This window comes from Cebus imitator, unplaced genomic scaffold (assembly GCF_001604975.1).
Source record: "Cebus imitator isolate Cc_AM_T3 unplaced genomic scaffold, Cebus_imitator-1.0 Scaffold260, whole genome shotgun sequence".
Classification (NCBI taxonomy): Eukaryota; Metazoa; Chordata; class Mammalia; order Primates; family Cebidae; genus Cebus; species Cebus imitator.
In genome coordinates, this window is record NW_016107575.1 from 1,833,811 (window position 1) to 1,852,715 (window position 18,905).

General features: G+C 47.8%; 1 protein-coding gene across 1 annotated transcript in view; it reads right to left on the reverse strand.

Annotated features, from left to right (window-relative positions):
• The window catches only part of DENND2A (DENN domain containing 2A), a 116,135-nt gene extending 97,274 nt beyond the window's left edge, over positions 1-18,861 (reverse strand). Inside the window, exon 1 of the mRNA XM_037728272.1 lies at positions 18,841-18,861. The gene's annotated coding sequence lies outside the window, so the exon portion shown is untranslated. The remainder of the gene's footprint in view (positions 1-18,840) is intronic.
• Positions 18,862-18,905: the final 44 nt, after the last annotated feature.

The following is an 18,905-nucleotide window of genomic DNA, read 5'->3' on the forward strand; positions in this document are numbered from 1 at the left end:
AAAAAAAAAAAAAAAAAAAAAAAAGAAAAATCTTAAACTCAAGCTAAAAAGAAAAAAGAAGACTATTATTAAATGGAAAAAATGTTCATGTTGTAATGTTAGCCAAAAGAAAGAGAATCCAAAAGCTTGTGTCCAAAATGAATGAAACAATGTTTAAAAGGGGCGGGGGAGGAGGAATTTATTACTATTCAAAACTGTACACAGAAGAAAATGACTGGAAGTAAATATAATGAAGGAGTAACAGTAGTTGCCATTGGGTAAGAAACTTTGATTTTTTTTTTCATTCTCTAACATCTATATTTTTAACAACAAAAATCCCACCCCAGATTTCCAAATTTTCTATAATAAGCATGTATTAATATTGCTATTACAAATACAGTGAGGGAGAGGGGGAATATAACCCCCCTCTGCTGTTGTCTGTTGGTGTCTGGATCTGCCCCGAGGTGCCCAGCAAGCCCCACAGCTGCAGGGCATCTAGCTCAGCTGAGTTCATCACTCTGCACTTGTTTTGCTTTGCCATCACATCTCCTGAAGGGAGGCTAAGTGATACTTTATTCTCATTAGTTCCTTTCCCTTAGAGACTACCAAGATTTAGATCCTGGTCTACAGTAACCACAACCCAGTACCAATGTTTCAATGGGTCCAAAGAGTGATTATATGGAAACCAATGGCTAGAGGGAAATACAGTCATCCCTTGGTATCCTCGGGGGATTGGTTCCAGGATGCTACCCAGATACCAACATTCATGGATGCTTAAGTCTCATAAAAATGGCGTAGTATTTGGATATAATCTATGCACATCCTCCCATATATTTAATTAAAAAAATTTTTTTTAAGAGACAAGGTCTCCCTCTGTTGCCAGGCTGGAGTACAGTGATGCCGTCAAGGCTGACTGCAGCCTCAACCTCCTAGGCTCAAGTGATCCTCCCACCTCAGCCTCCTTAGTAGCTGGGACTGCAGGTGTGAGCCACTAGGCTCAGCTAATTTTTAAAAAAAATTTGGAAAAACAGGGTCTTGCTATGTTGCCCAGACTGGTCTTGAACTCCTGGCCTCAAGCAATCCTCCCACCTCAGCCTCCCAAAGTACTAGGATTACAGATGTGAGCCACCACCAGGCCTGGCCCTTCTACATACTTTGAATCACTTCTAGATTACTTAAAATATCTAACACAAGCTGGGTACAGTGGCTCACGCCTGTAATCCCAGCACTTTGGGAGGCCAAGGCAGGTGGCTCACGATGAGGTCAGGAGTTCAAGACCAGCCTGGCCAAGATGGTGAAACCCCATCTCTACTAAAAATACAAAAATTAGCCAGGCATGTTAGCAGGCACCTGTAATCCCAGCTACTTGGGAGGCTGAGGCAGGAGAATCTCTTGAACCGGGGGGGCAGAAGGTGCAGTGAGCCAAGATCATGCCACTGCACTCCAGCCTGGGTGACAAAGACTTGCCTAAAAAAAAAACAAAAAACCGAAATGCCAGATATAGGTGAGGGGGAGGAAGGCAGCAAATCACACTGCCACGTGTATACCTATGCAACAATCTTGCATGTTCTTCACATGTACCCCCAAACCTAAAATGCAATTAAAAAAAAAAAAAAAACTGGCCGGGCGCGGTGGCTCAAGCCTGTAATCCCAGCACTTTGGGAGGCCGAGGCGGGTGGATCACGAGGTCAAGAGATCGAGACCATCCTGGTCAACACGGTGAAACCCCGTCTCTACTAAAAATACAAAAAATTAGCTGGGCATGGTGACGCGTGCCTGTAATCCCAGCTACTCAGGAGGCTGAGGCAGGAGAATTGCCTGAACCCAGGAGGCGGAGGTTGCGGTGAGCCGAGATCGCGCCATTGCACTCCAGCCTGGGTAACAAGAGCGAAACTCCATCCCAAAAAACAAACAAACAAACAAACAAAAAACTTAACACAACCTAAATGCTATGTAAATAGTTGTTATCTGTGTTGTTTAAGACATAATGATGAGAGAAAAATAGTCTGTACATGTTCAGTACAAATGCAAACACCCTAGGCATAACTATATTATATACATCTGCAACATAACACATTCTGGAATTCTTTTTTCCTATTTTCAGTCTGGGGTTGGTTGAATCCTTAGATGTGGAACTCACAGAGACAAAGGGCCTATTACAGTCATGTAATTCATTCATTTTTTTTTTTTTTTTTGAGACAGAGTTTCGCTCTTGTTCCCCAGGTTGGAGTATGATGGGCATGATCTCAGCTCACTGAAACCTCAGCCTCCCCGGTTTAAGTGATTCTCCTGCCTCAGCCTCCCAAGTAGCTGGGATTACAGGCATGCACCACCTCGCCCAGCTAATTTTGCATTCTTTTTTTTTAGTAGAGACGGGAGTTTTTCCATGTGGGTCTCAAACTCCAGACCCCAGGTGATCCACCCGCCTCTGCCTCCCAAAGTGCTGGGATTACAGGCGTGAGCCACCGTGCCTGGCCCAGTCATGTAATTCATTCTTGCAAACTAACAGTTGTGCCTCCTTCTCTCAGGGAATACGGTGAAACTTGGGAGAAATGTAAAATAGATTAATTTGCCCTCCGACAGTTTCCATTTTCATACAGGAAATAAGATGCACATGAATGTCTCTAATACAAAACACAGTATGATAAGCAAAACAGATGAAGGTGAAAGCCATCTGTGAAATAGCAGCCCCTGAGCTGGGCTTGAAGATTGGGCTGATTTCCTTTGGGGTTCACGGCTGGAAGGCACAGACATCTGCATAATCTCAGAATGGCTAATATTTAAGGAAGCACCAACCACTGAATGAAAAGCAACACTGGTTTGGTAAGGAGGAGATGCCCAGATGATTTTTAGGATTTCTTTGCAGGGGTCAAGCAACACACAAACCAAGGCAGAATCTGTGAACACAACTTGCGTAGACTTTCTGAAAGCTGTTGCCAAGATGATACCAGAAGCATACCGACCTTTAAATTTTTTAATTTTGGGCCGGGCGAGGTGGCTCATGCCTGTAATCCCAGTTCTTTGGGAGGCCGAGATGGGCAGATCCCTTGAGGTTGGGAGTCTGAGACCAGCCTGGCCAACATGGTGAAACCCCGTCTCCAATAAAAATACAAAAATTAGCCAGGCATGGTGGTACATGCCTGTAATCTCAGCTACTCAGGAGGCTGAGGCAGGAGAATTGCCTGAACCCAGGAAGCAGAGGTGGCAGTGAGCCGTGATTGTACCACTGCACTCCAGCCTGGGTGACAGAGCAAGACTCCATCTGAAAAAAAAAAATAATTTTGCAATAATTTCAAGTTTACAGAACAGTTGCAAGAATAGTACAAAAAATTTATATACTCTTTATCCAAATTCACCAAGTTTTCACATCCCCTCCCCTTCAGACAGTTAAAATGCTGTTTTGGAGGCTCAGTGTAAATGAGAGCTACCCAGCCATTAGGAGCCTTCCGTGCTCATGAATATAAAAGAACACAGAATTTTACAAAACCAGTGTACCGAAGTAAGCATGCCCAGGTCTGAGAGACAATTCAACCTCCATCCCAGGAGTTCTAGACCAGCCTGGCCAAAATGGCAAAACCCTGTCTTCTACTAAAAATACAAAAATTAGCCGGGTGTGGTGGTGGGTGCCTGTAATCCCAGCTACTTGGGAGGCTGATGCAGAAGAACTGCTTGATCCTGGGAGGTGAAGGTTGCAGTGAGCCAAGATCGTGCCACTGCACTCCAGCTTGGGTGACAAAGACTGTCTCAAAAAAAAAAAGTCCCTTTCCCTCCCAGAGGAGACTCTCATGACACTGAAAGTGTCGGAACACCTGAAGTCTTAGGCTGATGTCAGGAACACCTGAAGTCTTAGGAAGGCTGATGTCAGGAGACCTAACCTTTCTGAGGACCTGAAGAGCATCTGCTGAAGCTGTGAAGTTAAACAGGCAATGGCATCAGAAAGCATACAATTTTCTTCCTCACTTGCTTCCTTCCAATAAAACCCCACTGAAAAATCTCCGGCCTTATACTGAAATGGACGAAGAAGTTTATGTGGGTAAATGAATAAAGAAAAGGCATGTACACCTTCTTCAGTTCTTGTTTGGATCTACAACATAGGAGAAAGTCCATCTCATGTCCCAACTTCCACCCCTAACGCCCCGGCAGGGCCTATGTGAGTGAAAAACATTTACGAGGGGCTGCAGAGTCCGGATCTGACAGGAGGAAAGGGATGATCAAATCTTTTTCCCATCCCCTGGTCTATTTATGGAGTCATCTGCCTTCAGGAAATGCTGAGTCCCTTCTCCCAGGACCCTGTTGGGAGTGACGCCTGCACTGGCTGACCCAGCCTTCCACATCCTCCTCCTGGCCTCAGCAGCTCTCCCCTTGTGACCCAGTGTGTGTCACTGGGAACCCAGCCTGTAAATGACAGTGCTTCCCAGAGGTCCCAATCTAGTGAGGAAATTCAAGGAGGAAAGGGAAAAAAAAAGATACGTAATGATGCTGGAAAAGCCCCTGGCATGGAGATACTCCTGAACACCGACACAGGGAGGGGACAGGTAGGACACCAGGGCTGCACGTGACAACACTGCGGCCCAGGGGTTTTGTGGCTCACCTAGCCTGTCACGCAGCCCAGGGGTTTTGTGGCTCACCTAGCCTGTCACCTGGCCACATGGTGGTAGAGGCAGAAGCAGAACCCAGGGCTCCTGTTACCCTGCCTAGGGCTCATTCTCCTCCTCAACCTCCTTTCCTTTGCCTCAGGGAACTCAGGTTTCCACTGAGAAGCTGTCACAGGAAAACCTGGATCTGCCAGTTACATGTTCTTGAAAGCGTTTCTTTCTTTCTTTTTTTGTTAGTTGAAGAGCCCACTTCTTCAGAAACCCAGAGAGATTTGTAAAGTTCGTGTTGTGTGTGTGTGTGTATTTTTTTTTTAAGAAGGGAGAAATGTTCTTTGTTATTATTAGGATGTTGAGATTTTTATTTTTTATTTTTTTTTGCTTTTTGAGACAGCGTCTCTGTTGCCGAGGCTGGAGTGCAGTGGTGTGAATACAGCTTCGACCTTATGTCCAGCGATCTTCCTGCTTCTGCCTCCCAAGTAGCTGGAATAACAGGTGTGTACCACCACACCCAGCCTGAGGATTTTCAAAAAAACCCAACCAAACAAAACACATTTGCCATATAGCTACCAGATAACATTAGCCATGAGGCCGGGCACGGTGGTTCACGCCTGTAATCCCAGCACTTTGAGAGGCTGAGCCAAGTGGATCACCTGAGGTCAGGAGTTGGAGACCAGCCTGGCTAACATGGTGAAACCCCGTCTCTAATAAAAATACAAAAATCAGCTAGGTGTGGCAGGATGTACCTGTAATCCAAGCTACTCAGCAGGTTCAGTCAGGAGAATGCCTTAAGCCCGAGATGCAGAGGTTTCAGTGAGCTGAGATTGAACCACATTTTGGGAGGCTGAGGCAGGCAGATCACCTGAGGTCAGGAGTTCGAGACCAGCCTCACCAACATAGTGAAACCCTGTCTCTATTAAAAATACACACACAAAAAAATCTGTTGACTTTCCATCCTGTTTGCCAACTAAAAAGAAAAAAAAAGAGAGAAAAAAATTAAAAAAATAGCTGAGTGTGGTGGCATGAACCTGTAATCCCAGCTATTCCAGAGGCTGAGGCAGGAGAGTCACTTGAACCCGGGAGGCAGAGTTAGCAGTGAGCCAAGACTGCGCCACTGTACTCCAGGGGACTCAGGGGACTGGGCAACAGAGTGAGACTCTACCTCAACAAAAACAAAAACAAAAAATATTAGCCATGGGCTCCTACTGAATGCTTTTTCTTCTTTTCTTACAAAAAGAAAAGAAGAAAAAGTTGTAAGAAGAAAAAGCTTTTTCTAACTGAATGTCCGTAACCTTGTGTTATGTCTTCTATGGTTGGCTTCATGTGTTATTCATACATTTTTTATGGACGGTTTCACATATTTATGTTTTGACACCTCAAATTAAGCTGCAATGATGACTGAACAGCTGATACTAACTGAGCAGTTACTATTCCCTAAGCAAGATTCTACACAGGTCATTTAGCTTTATGCTCACAGGAAGCTTACTACTGCCTCCCCTTCTCAGATGTGGAAATTTCGGCCTGGAGGGATTAGCTTTTCCCAAGGCTGCTTGGATGCTGAATGACTCCGGTTGTCTGACTCCAGCATCCAGGTGCCTAACGCCTACATGTGAACCTTGGGGGCAGGGTGCGGACCTTCTACACCTCACTCCAGAGTAGGAACTCAGGAAATTGTTGTGATTTGATTTTATTCACGGTACCCAGCACCCAGTCTCCTCCCTTCCCCCTCTCCCTCCTCTGCACAGTCTTCACACTGTGACATGTAGGCCCTGTCTGGCCAGCTCCTTCACCTCCAGAGGCAGCCCTGGGGCTGCCAATGTGTGGTGCTTTTCCCTCTGAAGGCTTTCCTGCTGGTGGTTTTGATCTGACCTCACTGGACAGTCATCCTGAGAATGGGAGGAAGGACCACCCGGTGTGATCTGTCCTGGTCTCTGAGCACCTGGACAAGCCCAGGGCCTGTGCCTTCCAGGGCTGGAGGCTCATGCTGCACCACTGAACAGCCCACTTGGATGGAATGCATGCGGAGGTCACGTTCGCTTGCTTCCTGGCGCAGCATCTCCCTCTCCAGCTGTGCTACCCACAGCACCCTCCCTTTCCCTTTCTCCCTGTTGCCTTCCTGTCCTCCTCTTCCTTTCTTCCCCTCAGACTCTTCCCACCCTCTTTTGCTGGCTTCTGTTCTTTCTTTCCATGAGCAGAGAGTTTCCAGGCCTGGCTCCCCGCCAGCACATTTGGACAAAAGGCAGCAATCTTAGAGGGAGACGTCATCTCCCATCCCCTTGCTTGGGGCCAGCACAAGAGAATGGAGCTGAGGCCACTCCTGCAGCTGCTCCTGGGTTCTGAGAAAAAGCTGGAGAAAGGGTATATCATTAGGGTTTGGAATCAGACAGACCCAGGTTTAAATTCCAGGGAAACTGGAGAGCTTCCGGACCTTGATCAAGTTACTTTTCTAAGCCTTAGTTCTCGCCTCTGTAAAATGGTGATAATGGTAGCACCTACTTTAAAAGACTGGTAAGGATTAGATGAGATTGCACCTGTAAAGCATTTGGCATGGTGCACAGCCCAGAAAGAGCGCTCAGCAAATGTTTCCCATTATTCTGAACTTAACCCTGCCAAATAATATTAATAAGTAATAATGCTCTATTATTTTAAATTTATATTTATTTATTTTTAGATTAGTTTTTTGAGATGGAGTCTTGCTCTGTTACCCAGGTTGGAGTGCTGTGGCGCAATCCCAGCTCACTGCAACCTCCGCCTCCAGGGTTCAAGCAATTCTTGTGCCTCAGCCTCCCGAGCAGTTGGGGCTACAGGCCTGCACCACCACGCCTGGCTAATTATTATTATTATTTTTTGTATTTTTGGTAGAGATGGAGTTTCACCATGTTGGTCAGGCTGCTTGAACTCCTGGCCTCAAGTGATCTGCCTGCCTTGGCCTCCCAAAGTGCTGGGATTCCAGGTGTGAGCCACTGTACCTGGCCTATTTTAATTTTTTAAAATTATTATTATTTTAAATATGGAACGCTTCACGAATTTGCGTGACCCTATTTTTATTTTTAATTATTATTTTCTTTTTTGAGATGGGGTCTTACTCTGTCACCAAGGATGAGTGCAGTGGCTCAATCACAGTTCACCGCAGCCTCAAACCTCCCGGGCTCAAGCAGTCCTCCCGCCTCAGCCTCCCAATTAGCTGGGACCACAGGCATGCACGGCCACAACCGGCTAATTTTTTTTTTTTTTTTTGTGGAGACATAGAAACAGGGTCTCGATTTGTTGGCCAGGCTGGACTCAAACTCCTGGGCTCATGCAGTCATCCCACCTCAGCCTCCCAAGTTGCTGGGACTACAGGTGTGAACCACCATGCCCAGCATACGTTCTTTTTTTTTTTTTTTTGAGACAGACTTTTGCTCTTGTACTCCAGGCTGGAGCGCAATGGCATGATCTCGGCTCACAGCAACCTCTGTCTCCTGGGTTCAAGCATTTCTCCTGCCTCAACCTCCAAACAAGTAGCTGGGACTACAGGAGTGTACCGCCATGCCCAACTAATTTTTATATTTTTAGCAGAGATGGTGGTTTCACTAAGTTGGCCTGGCTTGTCTCGAACTCCTGACCTCAAGTGATCCGCCAGCTTTGGCCTCCCAAGGTGCTAGGACTGCAGGTGTGAGTCGCTGCGCCCAGCCAGCATACATTAATTCTTAATGAATTAGTAACAATACCATGCCCTCAACTCACCTGTAGGGCTGCTTACACAGCCTCACTTGTTTACAAGTGTGGATAAGCTCTAAACTACTCTCCAACATATAAGTGCTGTTATAATCTGTAAAAGCTGGTTTTGGAACTAGATGACCTGATCCTCGTCCCTTGGCAGCAAAATCCAGGGAGCACAGTGACCTGTCAGTCCTCAGTGGCACCGGCTATGGTGCCGACTGTGACAGTAAGGCGGAGGTCGCCCTCAGACCAGTGCAGCCTGCTCTGCCTGACCTGAGACCCTACTTCTGCTTGTTTCCTATCTGTGCCTGGTGTTCTGTACTCAGAAGTTGTGCAATGCCTGGAAATGTGTTCACTTTTATTTAGCTAACTTTCAAGATATGGGAAATCCCCTTTTGCCCATAAGTTTTTTTTTTTTTTTTTTTTTTTTTTTTTTTTTTTTTTTTTTTTTTTTTTTTTTAATGTTGTTGAGGCGGAGTCTCTCTCTGTCACCCAGGCGGGAGTGCAATGGTGCGATCTCAGCTCACTGCAACCTCTGCCTCCCAGGTTCGAGCAAGTCTCCTGCCTCAGCCTCCTGAGTAGGTGGAACTACAGGCACGTGCCACCACACCCGGCTAATTTTTTTTGTATTTGTAGTAAAGACAGGGTTTCACCATGTTGGTCAGGCTGGTCTCGAACTGCTGACCTCAAATGGTCTGCCCACCTCGGCCTCCCAAAGTACTGGGCTTACAGGCGTGAGCCACCACACCTGGTCTGTAATTTCATTTAGTTAATCTTAGCCAGCATGGATCCATTTACAACTAATCAAGACAATTAATCAGCAAGCTAAAGACAGACATCTGTGAGGTGCTGTTGGTAACACACAAGTATAAAAAAGCTAGAGATAAAAGACATAAACCCTATCAACCAAATGGCAATAAAAGATTGCAGTTGTTCAAAACAGAAAGACAAGGTTGGTCCAGGGAATGCCTGACACACCCTTAATAAAACTCACAGAAAACTCAAAAGAGGAATCTGTGAAGATCTATTTTTCAAAAGACAATCAGGACAACCAAAACAGAATGGTGTCTAGGGTGAAAGGCAGTATTCAAAATTAATTACAGAGGTATGTAGGAGCGACAACGGAGATCAGGGGGAGGAATACATTTGAACTACGGCGGCAAATGTTATGAAACGAATATAAACTGGAGAAATTTAGAGGAGGGCAATGAAAGGGGACCAGGGACTGCTTGAAAGTGGTAGAGTCTGGTGGCCAAGAAAGGCTCCATTGGATTCCAAGAGTTGGGAAAGGGAAAATGCTCCCGAGGAGGCCAACACATGGAGTAAAGAAGAAGGCAAAGCCCTGAGCAGCATGAAGACCAGCCTGGAAGAATGAGAGCTCCCGGACTCACTTCGGAGCCAGGGGGAAGCGGACCCAGCAGCAGGCGAGACGTTGGGATGTTCTGAAATAAGGAGGACTGAAGGTTTGCTAACCCAGGGTAATAAGGAGGCCATGGAATGTAACGAAAATATGTTCTCTTTTGGACACACTAAGGTGAGAGTGGTACATTCAAGAGGCAGTGAGAGGTAATGAGGTAACTAACGGTCTATACAAAGAACAACTCAGAGGTCCAGTTTGGGAAGGAGCGATGAAACTGAGCATGATGAACTGAGGGAGACAGTGAAGAAGGAGAGGGAGCCGGGGGCAGTGGCTCATGCCTATAATCCCAGGAGTCTGGGAGGCTGAGGCAGGCGGATCATGAGGTCAGGAGTTTGAGACCAGCCTGACCAACATGGTGAAACTCTGTCTCTACAAAAAATAATAAATAAATAAATAAATAAATAAGCCAGATGTGGTGATGCACACCTGTAATCTCAGCTACTCGGGAGGCTAAGGCAGGAGAATCACTTGAACCCAGGATGCAGAGGTTGCAGCAAGCCAAGATGGCACCACTGCACTCCGGCCTGGGCGACTGAGTGAGACTCCGTCTTAAAAAAAAAAACAAAAAGCCATAAAACAAAAAACAAAAAGAGAATTATAACAAAGGTGTGCAAGAGCCCAACAATCAGAATGGCCTTATTGTTAACCCTTTAATGGCCAGATCTTGGCTAGGGGAGAGTTAGTGGTCCTGGGAATGTGCGACACCCTGTTCACCCACCAGAATAGAAGCATTTCCATATTTTGACAAGTGGTACAGATATATTGCTGCACCCATTTTACATCCACCTGGACTTGGGTTTCAAGAAGGAAGGATCAGGGGTGTGTCACGTGCATTAGTGAGATGAAGAAGCATAAGAACAGGGAACTGGCCATGGACGAACCATTAGTAACCTGAGATATGGTTTCAGCAGATGGTTAGGAATAGAAGCCAGATTTCAGGGGTGTGGGGAAGGAACACGTGGATCTGCCTCATGGGACTCTTGCATCTGTTCTGCTTCTCTCTTGGTCCCAAAAGGAGCATTCTCTTTCTCGATTTCTCTGATAAACTGGCAGACCGAACCTTGGGGTTGTGTGTTTACCTAGAACCAGCCTCTTAGCCCCTGTCCCCATCTCTCTCAGTTCCATCCCAGACCAGGAATCTTGCCTGTCTTATGTTCCAGTTAAAGAAGAGCCTGGAATAAGAGGCTCTCTTGGCTCTCTGCAGTGCTGGAATCTTCCAGTCTGATTGTTTGGAGAGGCATTAAGAAGCTCTCTCTTCTCTGACGTTTTTCCACCCCGTTAGCCTCATCAGTCAGCTGGAGGGTAAACAGAGGGCACTGGTCGCCTTCTGATATCCTGGAAGGTTGGGTATGTTTGTTGATTGTCACAAATACAGATGATGAAATGGACAAGATGACAGAGGACAGTCACCACAAGATGCCAGGGAGTTACATTTGGGGTTGGATGACCACACACTTCCTGACAAATCTCAACAAATCTCATCTGCAGCTCAGAGTATTAAGTAGAGAATCCCTCTGAGTCTCCAGGGTGCTGGAGACATTGCCCTGGCTGAAGATCCCAGAGCACGAGGCAAGCTGCTTCGGGAAGCTCCCTTCCATCTTCACAGTCACCAACAAGTCTGCGGATGAGAGACTAGTCTCACTCCAAACTCGGGGGACACTAGTTCTATGTCTTAGGGTGTCCCATCATTTCTATCTAGTAACAAAACCAGAGCGGCTTCTCCCCCAACCAACTTCACTCCAGACCATGCAGAGTAATTTGCTGTGTGATCCCTTACAAATGCCTCTGCCTAGTCTTCTGGGGAGGTTTAGCCTGTATTTCCCACGCACATGAAATGCCCAAATAAAATTATAGAAGCGTCCTGTTTTAATGCTTTAAAGTTTGCTGGAAGAAGACAGGCAGTTATTATTTTTCCATGGTAAGCTAGGAGACACAGTGAAAGTAGTATATGTCTCCTCTGATTCAATGAATGGGAGCAAGAAGGAAGTTCATATGCAACCTTAGGTTACTGACCTGGCCCCCTTCCTTTCCCTAAACTCAAGCCTAAACTCTAGATGTGGATAAGAAAGGTGGCGGGGGATAGACAGAGGGGTGGTCCCCAATCACCTCTGGCTTGGTCAACACACCTGTCCCAGCAAAGAGAATGAATGAGCATATCCAACTCTCAGCCTTTACCAGTGTGGCCACAAGGCTCAGTTCGAAGGGACAGTCCAGGTCAGGCCTATTGTACATTAACTAACAATTTATTTTTAGTGCTCTTTGAGGAGATGTTTCATTGCTCTTGCCGCCCAGGATGGAGTGCAGTGGCGCGATCTCGGCTCACTGCAATCTCCACCTCCTGGATTCAAGGAATTCTCCTGCCTCAGCCTCCCGAGTAGCTGGGGCTACAGGTGCCTGTCTCCACACCCAGCTAATTTTTGCATTTTTAGTAGAGATGGTGTTTCATTGGCCAGGCTGCTCTCGAACTCCTGACCTCAGGTGATCTGCCCGCCTCGGCCTCCCAAAGTGCTGGGATTACAGGCGTGAGCCACTGTGCCAGGCCTAGCACTCCCTTTTTACTTTCGCTACTGTCCCACTGTATGTATATGGTTACCCTATCTATTACCTACTATAAACTTGCAAAAAATCAAATCAAGTTTGACTATTACTGCATCTTCTCTTCTGAGAAGCAGGGGAGTTTAAGGGAGAGAAAGAGAAGCCCTTGAGATTGCTTTGCTAGGTTGGCTCTTTCCTACACAACATGTGGAATCATGGCAATGTACGACCAAGGTTATGGAAACATGAAACCAACAGCAAGAGACAAAATTGGGACAACATGGAAGACAATCTACAAATATTTTTTGAGGCCTCTGTGGCCCAGACTGGAGTGCAGTGGCGTGATCTTGGCTCACTGCAATCTCTGCCCCCCAGGCTCAAGTGATCCTCCCACTTCAGCCTCCAACCTCCGTTACTACCAGCAATACTGCCACAAATACTCTCTAGCACTTGTTCCAATATTTTTGTAAGATAAATTCCAAAAAGTGGAATTGCTAGATTAAAATAGATTTCAAAGCCACATGCTTATTGAATCTATTTGTGCCAAGTGATGGTTATTTTGAAAATGAGATTCTAATATGCACTCTTAAAACAATAATAAGATACAGTCCCTCTCTGTTCCTTAACCCAATTGTACCCACACTGGTTTTGCCCTGAATATTTTATGAATTTCTATTTAAGTTAATATGAACATTAAAATTCATACTGTGGCACATGCACAGAGGCAATGTATTATATTTTGAGTTTTGTTAACTTTTGGAGGAAAACATATGATAATTAGAAATTTAAAATTTTTGGCCAGGCACAGTGGCTCACGCCTGTAATCCCAGCACTTTGAGAGGCCGAGGTGGGCAGATCACTTAACGTTAGCAGTTCCAAACCAGCCTGGCCAACGTGGTGAAACTCCGTCTCTACTAAAAAATACAAAAACTAGCCAGGCAAGGTGGCGGGCACCTGTAGTCCCAGCTACTTGAAAGGGTGAGGCAGGAGAATTGCTTGAACCCAGGAGGCAGAAGTGGCAGTGAGCCAAGATCACACCACTACACTCCAGCCTGGGTGACAGAGCAAGACTCCATCTCAAAAAAAAAAAAAATTTTTTTTTTTGGCCAGGTGCAGTGGCTCATGCATGTAGTCCCAGCACTTTAGAAGGCCAAGGCAGGTGAACTGCTTAAGCCCAGGAGTTTGAGACCAGCCTGGACAACATGGGGAAAATCTGTTTCTCCTAAAAATACAAAAATTAGCTGCGTACGGTGGTGTGTGCCTATAGTCCCAGCTACTCAGGAGGCTGAGGCAGGAGGATCACTTGAGCCCAGGAGGTGGAAGCTGCAGGGAGCCATGATTATACCACTGCACTCCAGCCTGGGCAACAGAGCAAGACCCTGTCTAAACAGATAAATAAATGTTTAATGACAAATATAACTTTCATAGATTACATATAAAGTTTATAAGTAAACCTACAATTTTTAAGTGTACTTTTTTAGAAGACAAAACCACAAAAGGAAACGCTTTTGGCAGTGTGCTTGAAGTGGTCTGACAAGCCCTTCAGATAAGATCCGCAGTGTATGGAAGGCCTGGGGATCCCGGGAGGAGGGGTCACAGCCAAGGTCACAGCTCCCTGTCCTGGTCCCACTCTCCAGCTGATTATCCCTGCTTTCATTTCCTTCTGAAGGAGTGCCTATAACCTCCTGGTTCCCTGCCACTGAGGGAAGCTAACCTCTTCTCCAAGCTTGCTACAAGGGTGACTCACCCCTTCCTTCCCTCAAGGCCAGGGAAAAAAAAAAAACAATCACTTGGTTTCCCATAGTTCAGCCAGTTGGAAAAGTGGGTCTTGGGCTTATCTGTCTTTTAGCCCCTCTGAACTGCAAGCTAGTGACAAACATGCCAAAGAGAAGCTGAAGACAGAGTGGCAATTATGTGCCCAGCTGGCAAAGAGCTTAACTTCCAGGCAAACTGAGGGCTGATGGAGTGAACTTTTGCCCACGTCAGACACCGATTTTAAGGCGAGGGTACAGGAGAGTCTGACTCTGGCTTCCCAGCATGTTGCTGTCTTTTGCACATCGAAAGTAGAGAACTTCACTCATGGCTTGCCCTACTTCCAGGCAGTGCTTGCCTCTGATCATTAAAGGGGGCAATGGGGCCTGGCATTCTTCTCCCTGAGTAACCAGCACAGGGAATTTCAAGAGAGCCGGGGGTATAAGTGGAGGCGGTCTGGTTTAGGCGGCAGAAGAAGGACCTCAGCGCCCAGGGCCAGGCTCCTGGGGTCACAGAGCAACAATGTGTGTGGGCAGAGAGGCACTGGTGAGGACAGTGAGAGGTCACGGCCTGAAAGGGGCTGCACAATGAACCCATGGAAAAGCAGTTTCACTAGAATCTCTCCAAGAAAGAGCAATCCAGGGCAGCTCCAGGGAAGCAACTCCTAACCCCCAGTCTTCAGCAAGGTGACTGCCAGAAGGAACAGAGGAGGGCCGGCAAAGACCTCGGGGGGAAGCAGCCAGACCAGGAGCCCAGGAGACTGTGTGGAACACCAGGCACAAGCAGGGCCAGACTTGTCCGTTTCTGAGGACCTGTGAGGCATCCCATGTGCCCCATTTGGGATCTTTTAGAATCTGGGTTTCTGTCCCTCCCTGTGATGGGTTCTTTATAGGTGACTGTTAGAGCGGCCACTCTCAACCTCAGCTGTACCTTGAAATCAGTCGGGGGACCTTAAAAGAATACTGACACCAAGGCCCACTCTTAGAGATTTTGATTTAATTGACCTAGAGTATCAGTTGTTTTTAAATCTCCCTCCCCAGCATTTTTGGTTTGTTTGTTTTTTGTTTTTGTTTGTTTGACATAGGGTCTCACTGTCGCCCAAGCTGGAGTGCAGTGGCACAATCACAGCTCACTGCAGCCTCAACCTCCTTGTGCTCAAGTGATCCTCCCACCTCAGTCTCCCGAGTAGCTGGGACTACAGGCATGTGCCACTGTGTGGTTAATTTCTTTTATTCATTTATTTTTTGAGATGGAGTCTTGCTCTGTCACTCAAGCTGGAATGAAGTGACGCAATCCTGGCTCACTGTAACCTCCACCTCCTAGGTTCAGGCAATTCTCCTGCCTCAGCCTCCCAAGTAGCTGGGATTGTAGGCATGGTCCACCATGCCTGGCTAATTTTTGCATTTTTAGTAGAGACGGGTTGGCCAGGCAGGTATCAAACTCGTGACCTCAAGTGATCTGCCTGCCTCGGCCTCCCAAAGTGTTGAGATTACAGGCATGAGCCGCTGTGCCTGGCCAATCTCTTTTATTTTTTTGTAGAGATGGTGTCTTGCTATGTTGCCCAGGCTGGTCTCAAACTCTCCTCCCCAGCATTTAAATGTATATTTTAATGTGCACCCCAAGATAAATGTTAAGAAATGTGATTGGAGGGGTAGAATGCCACACCAACTGAATGTTAATTTAAGATAGCTATAATTGGCAAGAAATAGTTTAAAGTTGAGAGTTAAAACACATTAGCAGTATATGGACATAGATTCTGTAGGTTTTCTGCCTTCTGCAGAAACCAAAGGGAAGGGCCTGGCCAGGAGATCTGCGCCTAAGTCTTCAGGACCCCCGAGTTCTCAGCTCCCACTCCTGGTTCCTCTGCAAATTCCTCATGTTGCAGCAAACTGGTCTCCTGAAGAGGATCTCTGGTCTCCTGAGTCCCACCCTCTACCTACCCCTTTAGATGGAGGCACTACATCAAGTCTGGAGGCAGAAAGACCAGGACCACCCTGGAGAGTGGACTTGCCCATATGAATGGAATCCTACAATGCTGTGCCCATTCTCCCTGCCTGTTTCCGTGGGGGTCAGGATTCCTGGATGCTGGCCCTTCCAAACATGCTATGCCCTACCTGTCCCCTTCTCCAGACCAGAGTCTCAGCCCACCCCTCTCTGGGCTATACTACGATGAGCCTTCTTCTCTTCATGGCTGAGCATCCCAGATGCCTTGCTCTCTACATTCATAGAGATGGGTGACAGCTCTTCCCGCACTCGAGGGACCACTGTCTCCTCTGTACAGGATTCCCCTGACCCCATACCCTAAGATGACACCCAGCCCTCATGGAAGTGCAGTTCAGTCCCCCAGACATAACAGGATAGTAGAGGAGGGCAGTGATGGGAGTTTTATCTTCCCATCTTTTGCAACACCAGCAATGAGGATTTTTTTCTATATCACTCTTTAGTCTTTACATAAAGTTCCACATGATAAATTCCCAGTTGAGTTCCATTCCAGGAACAATTTTGTTCTGAGAATTTGTATGCTTTCTGTTGTGCAAAATCCCAAACCATGCAACCCAGTGTATTTTTGTTTGTCCCTAAGCTGCCAGAAAACTTACAGCCAAATGTGTTGTCCAAGTGTTGTAATCTGCTACACGCAGGCCGCTCAAAAGGTCCGCATTCCTTTCACTCCGCTTTGTTTTCTCCTGAGCATTTCTGACTTGGTTTTAGTCTAAGTTATCACGCTCTGTGCCCAAACTAGTCACCAGGTCCTGCCTCTTGATCTCTGGCATCCTTTCAGCTTCTCCTGCTCCTCAGTAATTCTGGCCTGGGTGTTGCAAAAAGCCTTGGTCTCCTCCTCCTCCAGCCTCCCCACCCCACAAGCAGAAGGAGTCCTTCCTTCCCTATGCCTCTGCCCTGAAAGCCCCCGCCTCACCCCTCCCCAAGATGCACTAACATCCGGCAGCCTGCAGCCACGCACTCACTGGCCTCCGGTAGATCCTCTTAGTGACTTTGCATGTGCTGTTCTTTCAGCCTGAAATAACCTTCCCAGCTGTTTCCTTGGTGAGGCAGTTTTCAGGGCTTAGCTCAAGCATCACCTACTCTGCGGGGCTTCCCTACACCAGCTCCCCTCTGGGCTGCCCTAGCTGTATGCTATGCAGCCCTCACAGCCAGGCCAGGCCAGGCCAGGACTGGTTTTACTTTTCTGACTACTCAGCTAGGATGGTGTTCCTGGAAGGATGGGGGATGTCTCATTCCTCTCTGTGCCACTGATGTCTAGCACACACGCCTAGCACACAGAGCTGTTTAAGGGGATGAATAGAATACATGACACAGGATTTTATTAATCTTCCAGAATAAAGGGAGGCCAGGCACAGTGGCTCATGCCTGTAATCCCAGCACTGTGGGAGGCCAAGGGGCAGATCACCTGAGGTCAGGAGTTTGAGACCGGCCTAGTCAACATGGTGAAACCCCGTCTCTACCAAAAACACAAAAATTAGCGGGGCGTGGTGGCGGGTGCCTGTAATTGCAGCTACTCGGGAGGCTGAGGCAGGAGAATTGTTTGAACCCGGGGGTGGAGGTTGCAGGGAGCCGAGACTGAGCCACCACACTCCAGCTTGGGTGACAGAGCAAGACTCCATCTCAAAAAATAAAAATAAAAAAACAAAAAAAAGACTAGAAGCCACCCTCCCGCCGGCGTTTTCATAACCGGGCCTTACAAACTGTCTCTGACCCACACGCTCACACACAGACATTTGCGCACTCACACTCACTTCCTCTCGGAGCTCTGCTCCATCCCACGATGCTCACCCAAAGACTGTCAACTCCACTCTGGTATCTGGTATTTGATGATGCAAAGAGAAGGAATTTCTTTCTCTCCTTTTATGTGGTAACCACAGAGGGTGTAAGAGTTTACTAACACGATTATTGTAGCACGCCTATTATAACACTGTTACCCCTCATGTCATTTGGAACCTTGGGGAAGTTACACCCCTGAATCGCATCTGAACAGCAGCTGGAAGTCAGCACCAGCTGGTTAAGCCAGGGTCACTGCACTTCCCTTGCCCAATCTACGCCCCTGGAGAGCCCTCCTGCTTCCTGTCCCAGGCCCCCTAGGACAAGATTCCACGGCTGAGGTCTGGCTCTACTGCGTGGTCTCACCCAGATCTCTGTGACTCTCCTAATACAATTGTGTCCTGTGTGGATAAAAGACTTCCCCTGGGCTCCATCTTCTCCCAACTCCACCCTTGGGGACAAAGTGGAAGAAGTAAGACCATTCCGTCATCTTTACCTTCTTGCTTTCTCAAGACTGCAAATGCTGACGGCTGAGAAGGGGGCTCGGGTGCTCAGGGGCCGATTCCCCTTGCTTACACGCACGCACGCACACTCGCACACACACACACACACACACAGGCACTCACAGACACTCGCACACAGATACACGCGTGAGCACACACACATACAGTCGCTCAGACACACACACACACACACACACGCAGACTCACGCGCGCACGCGCGCGCACACACACACACACACACACTCACACTCGCGCCCCGGGGGACCCAGTACAGCGCAGGGCGGGGGTCTGCCAAGTTTCTGCAGGTCCCAGAGGCGCGGGACGGCGGCGTCCGGGCTCAGCCCCGGGAGTCAGCCCAAGCCCAGGAGGGACGTCTGGACCGAGCTTTGCACAAGTCCCGCGACCAGACGGGACGGCCCCCCGGCTGCACAAGGGAACTCGGGCTCCCGTTCGCAGAGCCGCTTCCCCAGTCAGGGTTCGGACCGCTCGAGCCGTTTCCTCCCTCCGCGCGCGTTCCCTCCTTCCTCTCCTTTCCCTCCCCAGCTCGACCCCGCACCCCCCTGCCCTGCCCGGCCGGCCCTACCTCCCCGCGAGCGGCGGTTCCGCGGGCTCCGGGGCGCATCTCGGGGGCTCTGGGGCGGGCCGGGA